Genomic DNA, 9,812 nt, shown 5'->3' on the forward strand with positions numbered 1-9,812 from the left:
AAGGAGATCCAACCAGTCCATCCTAAAGGAAATCAGTCCTGGGTGTTCATTAGAAGGACTGATGTTGAAGCTGAAACTCCAATATTTTGGCCACCTGGTGTGAAGAGCTGACTCATTTGAAAAGACCCTGATGTTGGGAAAGATTGAAAGCAGGAGGAGAATGGGACGACAGAGGATGAGATGGTTAGATGGCATCACCGACTCAATGGACATGAGTCTGTGTAAATTCCGGGAGTTGGTGATGGATAGGGAGGCCTGAAGTGCTGCAGTTCATGGGGTCACAAAGATTCGGACACGACTGAGCAACTGAACTGAACTGAACTGTGAAAAATGTCATTGGTAATTTGATAGGGATCACATTGAATCTGTAGATTGCATTTGGTAGTATAGTAATTTTCACAATATCGATTCTTCCTACCCAGGAACATGGAATAGCTCTCCATCTGTTTATGTCATCTGTGATTTCTTTCATCAGTGTCTTATAATTTTCTGTGTACATTTCGTCACCTCGGGTAAGTTTATTCCTATATATTTAATTCCTTTTGTTGCAATGGTGAATGGGATTGATTCCGTAATTTCTCTTTCTGATTTTTTCATTGTTAGTATATAGAAATGCAAGTGATTTCTGTGTATTGTTTTTGTATCCTGCAACTTTGCTAAACTCACTGATTAGCTCTAGTAATTTTCTGATACTATATTTAGGGTTTTCTATGTACAATATCATGTCATCTGCAAACAGTGAGAGCTTTACTTCTACTTTTCTGATCTGGATTCACTTTATTTCTTTTTCTTCTCTGATTGCTGTAGATAGGACTTCCAGAACTATGTTGGATAATAGTGGTAAAAGCCGACGCCCTTGTCTTGTTCCTGATCTTGGGGGAATGGTTCCAGTTTTTCACTATTGAGAATAATGTGTGCTCTAGGCTTATCTTTACTATGTTGAGGTAGCTTCCTTCTATGCCCATTTTTTTTTTCCATTTATTTTTATTAGTTGGAGGCTAATTACTTTACAACATTGCAGTGAGTTTTGTCATACATTGAAATGAATTAGCCATGGATTTACATGTATTCCCCATCCCGGTCCCCCCTCCCACCTCCCTCTCCACCCGATCCCTCTGGGTCTTCCCAGTGCACCAGGCCCAAGCACTTGTCTCATGCATCCAACCTGTATGCCCGTTTTTTGAAGAGTTTTAATCATAAATGGGTGCTGAATTTTGCTAAAGGATTTTTCTGCTTCTATTGAGATGATCATATGGTTTTTATATTTCAGTTTGTTAATATGGTGTATCACATAGATTGACTTGGGTATATTGAAGAATCCTTGCATCCCTGGAATAAACCCAACTTGATAATGGTGTATGAGCTTTTTGATGTGTTGCTGAATTCCGTTTGCCAAAATACTGTTGAGGATTTTTGCATCTATCTTCATCAGTGATATTGACCTGTAGTTTTCTTTTTTTGTGTTGTCTTTGTCTGGTTTTGGATCGGGGTGATGGTGGCCTTGTAGAATGAGTTTGGAAGTGTTCCTTCCTCTGCAATTTATTGAAAGAGTTTTAGAAGGATAGGGATTAGCTCCTCTCTCAATGTTTGATAGAATTCTCCTGTGAAGCCATCTGGTCCTGGGCTTTTGTTTCTTGGGAGATGTTTCATCACAGCTTCAATTTGAATGCTTGTAATTGGGTTGTTCATAATTTCTATTTCTTCCAGGTTCAGCTTTGGAAGATTGAACTTTTCTAAGAATCTGTCCATTTCTTCCAGGTTATCTATTTTATTGCATATAGTTGTTCATAATAGTCTCTTATAATCCTTTGTATTTCTGCATTGTCTGTTGTAACCTCTCCTTTTTCATTTCTAATTTTGTTGATTTGATTCTTCTCTCTTTTTTTCTTGATGAGTCTGGCTAAAGATTTGTCCATTTTGTTTATCTTCTCAAAGAAACAACTTTTAGTTTTATTAATTTTTATTATTGTTTCTTTCATTTCTTTTTCATTTATTTCTGCTCAGATCTTTATGATTTTTTCCCTTCTACTAATTTTGGGGTGTCATTGTTCTTCTTTTTCCAGTTGTTTTATGTGTAAAGTTAGGTTGTCTATTCAATGTTTTTCTTGTTTCTTGAGGGAGGATTGTATTGCTATTAACTTCCCTCTTAGAACTGCTTTTGCTGCATCCCATAGGTTTTGAGTTGTGTTTTCATTGTCATTTATTTCTAGACATTTTTTGATTTCCCTTTTGATTTCTTCAGTAACCTGTTGATTATTTAGAAACATGTTGTTTAATCTCCATGTGTTTGTGTTTCTTACAGTTTTTTTCTTGTAACTAGTATCTAGTCTCATAGTGTTGTGGTCAGAGTAGAACCTTGACATGATTTCAATTTTCTTAAATTTACTGAGGTTTGATTTGAGACCCAAGATGTGGTATATCCTGGAGAATGTTCCATGTGCACTTGAGAAGGTGTGTTCTTCTGCATTTCGATGGAATGTCTTGAAGATATCAATGAGGTCCATCTCATCTAATGTATCATTTAACACTTGTATTTCCTTATTATTTTTCTGTTTTGATGATATGTCCATTGGTGTGAGTGGGATGTTAAAGTCTCCTACTATTATTACTGTCAATTTCTCCTTTTATGTCTGTTAGTGTTTGTCTTACGTATTGAGGTGCTCCTACGTTGGGTGCATAGATACTTACAATTGGTATGTCTTCCTCTTGGATAGATCCCTTGATCATTATGTAGTGTCCCTCCTGATCTCTTGTAAGTGTTTTTTTAAGGTCTGTTTTGTCTGATATGAGGATTGCTTCCCCAGCTGTCTTTTGCTTCCCATTTGTATGGAATATATTTTTCCATCCTCACTTTCAGTCTATATGTGTCTTGATGTCTGAAGTGGGTTTCTTGTAGACAGTATATATATGGGTCTTGATTTTGTATCCATTCAGCCATTCTGTGTCTTTTGGTTGGAGCATTTAATCCATTTAGACTTAAAGTAATTATTGATACATATGTTCCTATTGCCATGTTCTTAATTGTTTGGGGTTGATTTTGTAGATCCTTTTTCTCCTCTTGTATTTCTTGACTGTATAAGTCCCTTTAACATTTGTTGTAAAGCTGGTTTGGTGGTACTGAATTCTCTTAACTTTTGCTTGTCTGAAAAGCTTTTTATTTCTCCATCAATTTTGAATGAGATCTTTGCTGGGTACAGTAATCTTGGTTGTAGATTTCCCCCTTTCAGTACTTTAAATATATCCTGCCATTCCCTTCTGGCCTGCAGATTTTCTGCTGAAGGATCAGCTGTTAAGCATATAGGGTTTCCCTTGTATGTTACCTGTTGCTTTCCCCTTGCTGCTTTTAATATTCTTTGTGTTTAGTGTTTGTTAGTTTGTTTAGTATGTGTCTTGGCATGTTTCTCTTTGGGCTTATCCTGTATGGGACTCTTTGTGCCTTTTGGACTTGATTGACTATTTCCTTTTCCATGTTGGGGAAATTTTCAACTATAATCTCTTGAAAATTTTTCTCATACCCTTTCTTTTTCTCTTCTTCTTCTAGGACCCCTATAATTCAAATGCTGGTGCATTTGATATTGTCCCAGAGGTCTCTGAGAAAATCATCAGTTCTTCTCATTCTTTTTACTATATTCTGCTCTTCAGAAGTTATTTCCACCATTTTATCTTCCAGCTCACTGATTCGTTCTGCTTCAGATATTCTGCTATTGACTACTTCTTGAGTATTTTTCATTTCAGTAATTGTGTTGTTTTTCTCCATATGTTTATTCTTTAATTCTTCTAGGTCTTTGTTAATTGATTCTCACATTTTCTCCATTTTGTTTTCAAGGTTTTTGATCATATTTACCATCATTATTCTGAATTATTTTTCAGAGAGTTTGCCTATTTCCTCTTCATTTATTTGGGCTTCTGGGTTTCTAGTTTGTTCCTTCATTTGTGTAGTATTTCTCTGGCTTTTCATTATTTTTTAAAAAAAATCTTATTGTGTTTGAGATCTCCTTTCCCCAGGCTTCAAGGTTGAATTTTGTCTTCCTTTTGGTTTCTGCCCCCCTAAAGTTGGTCCAGAGGTTTGTGTAAGCTTTGTATAGTGTGAAGTTTGTATTGAGTTTTTGTTTATTTGTTTGTTTTTCCTCTGATGGGCAAGGCTGAGTGAGTTGGTAATCCTATCTACTGATAATTGAGTTTGTATTTTTGTTTTGTTTGTCATTTAGATGAGGTGTCCTGCACAGGGTGCTACTGGTGGTTGGATGATTCCAGTTCTTGTATTCAGGTGGTTTCCTTTGTGTGAGTTCTCACTATTTGATACTCTGTTTGGAGAAGGAAATGGCAACCCACTCCAGTACTCTTGCCTGGAAAATCCCATGGATGGAAAGCCTGGTGGACTGTAGTCCATGGGGTCACAAAGAGTCGGACACAACTGAGCGACTTCACTTTCACTTTTCAGGATTAGTTCTCTAGTAGTCTAGGGTCTTAGAGTCAGTGCTCCTACTCCAAATGCTCCGGGCTTGATCTCTGGTCAGGTATGAAGATTCCACAAGTTGTTTGTTATGGCACTGAGAGTAAAACAAATATCCAAAAATGGGAAACCAAAGATGAACCCCAAATGGCAGTTACAAAATCAGGCAAATAATAATTAAAATAATGGAATATACACATATAAATATACACCCATGAACAAAGTCAAAACGGTCCAATAAGAATAAAGTACAATAGATTGACCCAGGGAACAATGGAAATCAAAAATTATAGTTACCAGTTAAGAACACAACTAACTAAAGCATAAACTGGAAAACAAAACTAAAGTAAGGTCCAATTGGGGAATAAAGCAGTGAAGACAAAACTAACAAATATGTTGAGAGGAAAGGAAAGAAAAGAAAGAACAAATAGATATGCAAAGTTAAATAGAGGTAGATGAATAAGATTTACATACATTAAAGATTAACTGCAAGGGGGAAAGAACAGTAGGAAAAGCAAACAAAAGACTAAATGTAGAAAAAATAATAATAGGTTAAATTTTTTAAATTAAATTTTAAAAAAAGAGAAAAGAAAGAAAAAAGGGAAATTCCCCAAAACTGCAAAAGCCCAACATAGAGGCTTTTTATTGTAACAACAATAAAAAGTGTGACTGAGAAAAAAAAGAAAAAGAAAGCTCAAATGCTTAATTAGATTTCATAGTGCCAATAAAATAGACAACTACAACAGAGGGGGGAAAATAAAATAGGAGAGAAAGAAAAAAAGTCCTAAAGAATCTACAGAGCAAGTCAAAACATAAGAATAATAAATGTTTTTCTTCAGTCACTAACTGTCAGGGTCCTTTCCCTCACTGGGAGTCACAGTCTACCTCACCTCCCCAGGATGCCCTCCAACACTGTGCTGGTCTCTGGACCTGCTGTGGGGGCAGCTCAGATTCTAATCTGGTCTTACTCCTCTGTGTTCTTGCCTCCATTGTCCACAGCTATCAGGACAAGTGCATTTTCTTTCGTGGGAGTTCTCAATGGCCTTTTACATATTCCATAGACAGAGTCTGCCTAGTTGATTGTGTGGATTTAATCTGCAGCTTGTACAGCTGTTGGGAAGGTTTTGGGTCTTCTTCCTTAGTCACACTGGCCCTGTGTTTCACTTATGGTTTTATTTCCACCTCTACATGTGGGTCATCAACTGGGGTTTGCTCCTGAGGCTGCCCTGGAGGACTTGGGTTTGACCCTGTGAGGGCCAGGGGTGGAGGTGGTGCAGCTGCTTGGGTTGCAGGGGTTCTGGCAGCATCACATAGTCAGGGGAGTTGGTGGCTAGGGCAGCAAGAAATATAGTGCTCTAGAAGGGTATGGCAACCAGTGTTGGCCAATACGCTCCAGTATTCCTGCCTGGAGAGCTTCCCTCCCTGACATAGAAGCCTGGCAGGCCACAGTCCACAGGGCCACAAAGAGTCAGACACTACTGAAGGGACCCTGCGTGCATAGACACACGACTTTTTTTGCCTGTGGCAGCTCTGCCCCAGTGAGAGTTGACTGTGAAGGTGGCACAGCTGCTTGGCTTTCAGGGACCCTGGTGGTGCCAAGTGTGCAGGGGCATGGACTGCCTCTGCCGCAGGAGTTATGGCCCTTATATAAGTGTCTTTTTTTGAGCCTCTTGTAGCTGGTGATCAGAAGGCCTTTTTGGCCAGTCTTTCTTCATAGCTCTGCCCCTTCAGGCACTTAGAGGGCTCCCTTGCCTCTAAGTGGGGTCTGTCTCTGTTGTTCGGAATCTCAGGCACATAGAGGGGCCCCTTGGCTGGGGTCCTCCTCTGTAATTCAGTGCATCAGGTGTTTGATGGGCCAGCCTCTCTATTGTTCAGATGCCAAAGCTGGCGTGTGTGTGTGTGTGGGGAGAGAGGCTCTGGTGATGGCTCCACCCACTACGCGTGATTCAGCAGTATCACCTTCCATGGCTGCCTGGCTTTCCTCCACAGGTATTTCCCACCACAGTCTCCTCCCTCACATCTCGATCAGTCTCTCCGCAGTCAACAGCAGCCCTCACCCTGGGATTGCTGCACAATCCCTAAACTCCAGCTCTCAGCCATTCCACCTTCCAGGGGAATCTACGTCCCTGTCTAGGGTATCTATGGCTGCTGCAAGGAGTGTCTGATTCTCATTCCATTTAGGCTGCACAGATCAGCTATTTCACTCTCAGCCTTAAATGTTTTTCCTCTGACTCAGACAATTGCCCCAATGTGGGGATCAGACCCCTGCTTCTGTTCCCCCACTCACCAAGGGCAGGTCCAGTCCTACTAACACTCCTGTTTTTCCCCCTAGCTCCTTCGTCCTACTGAGTTTTGCATGGGTCTTTATATTCTTTTCTGCTGGTCAGGTACTCCTGTCTGCTCTCAGCTGGTGTTCTGCATGCACTTCTGTGTCTGCAGGTGTATTCCTGATGTATCCATGGAGAGAGATGTACTCCACGTCCACCTACTCCCCCGCCATCTTGTTCTCTGAACATCTATATTCATAATTTTTTTCTGTACTTCAAATTATGTCTCTAATATTTTCTGAAAAGTCAATCTTATGGACTGAATTTTGTGTCCCAAAATCCATATGTTGAAGCCCTAATCCCTAATGTGACTGTATTGGAGATAAGGCACATAAATAGGTAATAAAGGTTAAGGTAAGGATGGGGCCTTAATCTGATAGGGTTGGTATCCCTGTCTCCCTCTCTCTTTCCCTCTCTCCTCTTCTTTCCCTCTCTCCATTAACACAAAGGACAGGCCATGTGAGGACACACTGACAAGGTAGCTGTCTACAAGCCAGGAAGAGAGGTTCCACCAGAAACCAACCTGATGGTTGCCTTGGTCTTGGACTTTCAGTCTCTGGGACTGTGAGAAAATAAATTTCTGTGTTTAAACAATCTGTGCTGTGCTTAGTTGCTTCAGTCATGTCTGACTCTTTGCGACCCTATGGACTATAGCCTTCCAGGCTCCTCTGTCCATGAGATTCTCCAGGCAAGAATACTGGAGTGGGTTGCCATGCCCTTCTCCAGGGCTTCTTCCTGACTCAGGGATCAAACCCAGGTCTCCCACATTACAGGCAGAGAAGCAATCTGGTCTGTGCTATTTTGTTAAGGTTGTGTGAACAAACTGATACACATATCTACTTCATATTTTAAAGCACCCATATGAAAATATCAATGGCCCCGGGGAAGAGTTACACAAGGGGCTGTTGTCAGTCATTCCTGCCCTTGTGCTAGTCATTCAGGCTGCTTTCTCCTTTACAATGAAGTGAAATACTGGCACCTGGAGGTGTAAATTAGCTGCAGATAGTGCAAGATTGGGCTTCCCTGGTGGCTCAGATGGCAAAGAAACTGCCTGCAATGCGGGAGACCCGGGTTCATCCCTGAGTTGGGACTATCCCCTGGAGGAGGGCATGGCAACCACTCCTGTATTCTGGCCTGGAGAATCCCATGGACAGAGGAGCCTGGTGGGCTACAGTCGTTGGGGTCACAAAAAGTCGGATATGACTGAGTGACTAAGCACAGCACAGCAAAAGATTGGTAGAGGTTCTGAAAGTCAGAGATTCTGTAGTACTGACTTAATAAATGCCAAAACAAGAGTTCAGAATTCTGGGAATTATTTAGATTTATAGCAATGTTTTGCTTTTCTCAATGAGTTGTATACATTGTTTATCAATATGAATGAAATTACCAGTCCTCTTCCTCAAGTGAAAAGTCTGTTAGTCTCTCAGTCATGTCTGACTCTTTGCAAACCCGTAGGCTGTAGCCCACCAGTCTTCTCTGTTCACGGAATTATCCTGGCAAGAATACTGGAGTGGGTTGCCATCTCTTCTCCAGGGGATATTCCTGACCCAGGTATCAAACCTGGGTCTCCTGCATTGCAGCCATATTTTTAGCCACCAGTATCTCCTAAATCCACCCTTTCTTCCAACCTGCACTGATCCAAACCTAGACCAAGCCTCTCTGGTCAAGTCCATCTCTCCCACAAGCTGTTCTTTGCACCACTACCAGGGTACATGTAGAAAAAAAGAAAACCAGATCACTTCTCTTACCTCCTCAAAACTGCTTCCTATCACATTTAAGCTTTCCTTGTGGCTCAGCTGGTAAAGAATCCGCCTGCAATATGGGAGACCTGGGTTCGATCCCTGGGTTGGAAAGATCCCCTGGGGAAGGGAATGGCTCCTCACTCCAGTATTCTGGCCTGGAGAATTCCATGGACTGTATAGTCCACAGGGTCACAAAGAGTTGGACATGACTGAGCAACATTTAAAGTAAAATCCAGATTTTATTTAAATAAAATCACATTTAAAATAAAATCCAGTCTCTTTGATATGTTATACATGTTCAATATTCTATGTTGCCTCTAATTGACTTAAGAACACTTAAGTATCAGCTGTGTAATATATCTGCTTTAAGATGCATACTTTTTCCACTTTTTATCACCTCTGAAGTTGGGATTAATTTTACTGTTAATGGCATATCAAATTTAATTGTAAGCAATTTTTCTCCCTGGTGCATAAGAGAAATAAGGATCTTACAATGTATGGACATCCTGAATTCACAGAATCAGTGATTTAATGAAATAGTGTATTGGTCTAAAAAGTAATCTTCTAAAATATTGGGCTATGGTGGAAGCAGTGGAAGTAGGAAGAAGCAGTGGGTTTAGTATATATTTTGAAGTAGAGAAAGAACAGGCAATGTTTATTCATATTGATAAACAATTTATTCAAGTCACTGTAAATTAGTTTTAATCCACACTCTGGGGGTGGTTAGTTAATATTTGAGTTATCCTAATCAGGAATATATACTCAGGGGGACTTCACATGCAGGGCAGTGAGGGGAGGGAATGCCTAAGCCTTTGTGTGGCAGTTACTGAACCCAGGCTCTGTAACAAGAGAAGCCTGAGGGCCACAACTAGAGAAGCCCATGCACCACAGTGAAGACCAAACGCAGTAAAAAAAAAAAAAAAAGATTTAAAAGGAATATACACTCAGGAGTAGTTTGCATTTTAAAGATCCTAAAGATCCTACTCAGGTGTCCTTACCCTAAAAACAGTCACACACCCCCCCCACTCCATGTACACAGTTTCCTATCTGAACCTGTGCTAAAGCAGTTCTTATACTTTCTTTGTGCCATGGGCCATTTTGGCCAACTGATGAAGCCATTTCAGAGTCATGTTTTTAATGCACAACAAGATGAAACACATACAATTACAATTAAAACCAACTAGTTGAAATGCAATTATAAAAAATTTGACATATTATTATGTACACTTCTTTATTAACCTAGCAAATAACAAAATTTAATGGCATGGTTAATAATCACCATAATTTTGA

Source organism: Odocoileus virginianus, chromosome X, assembly GCF_023699985.2.
Source record: "Odocoileus virginianus isolate 20LAN1187 ecotype Illinois chromosome X, Ovbor_1.2, whole genome shotgun sequence".
Lineage (NCBI taxonomy): Eukaryota > Metazoa > Chordata > Mammalia > Artiodactyla > Cervidae > Odocoileus > Odocoileus virginianus.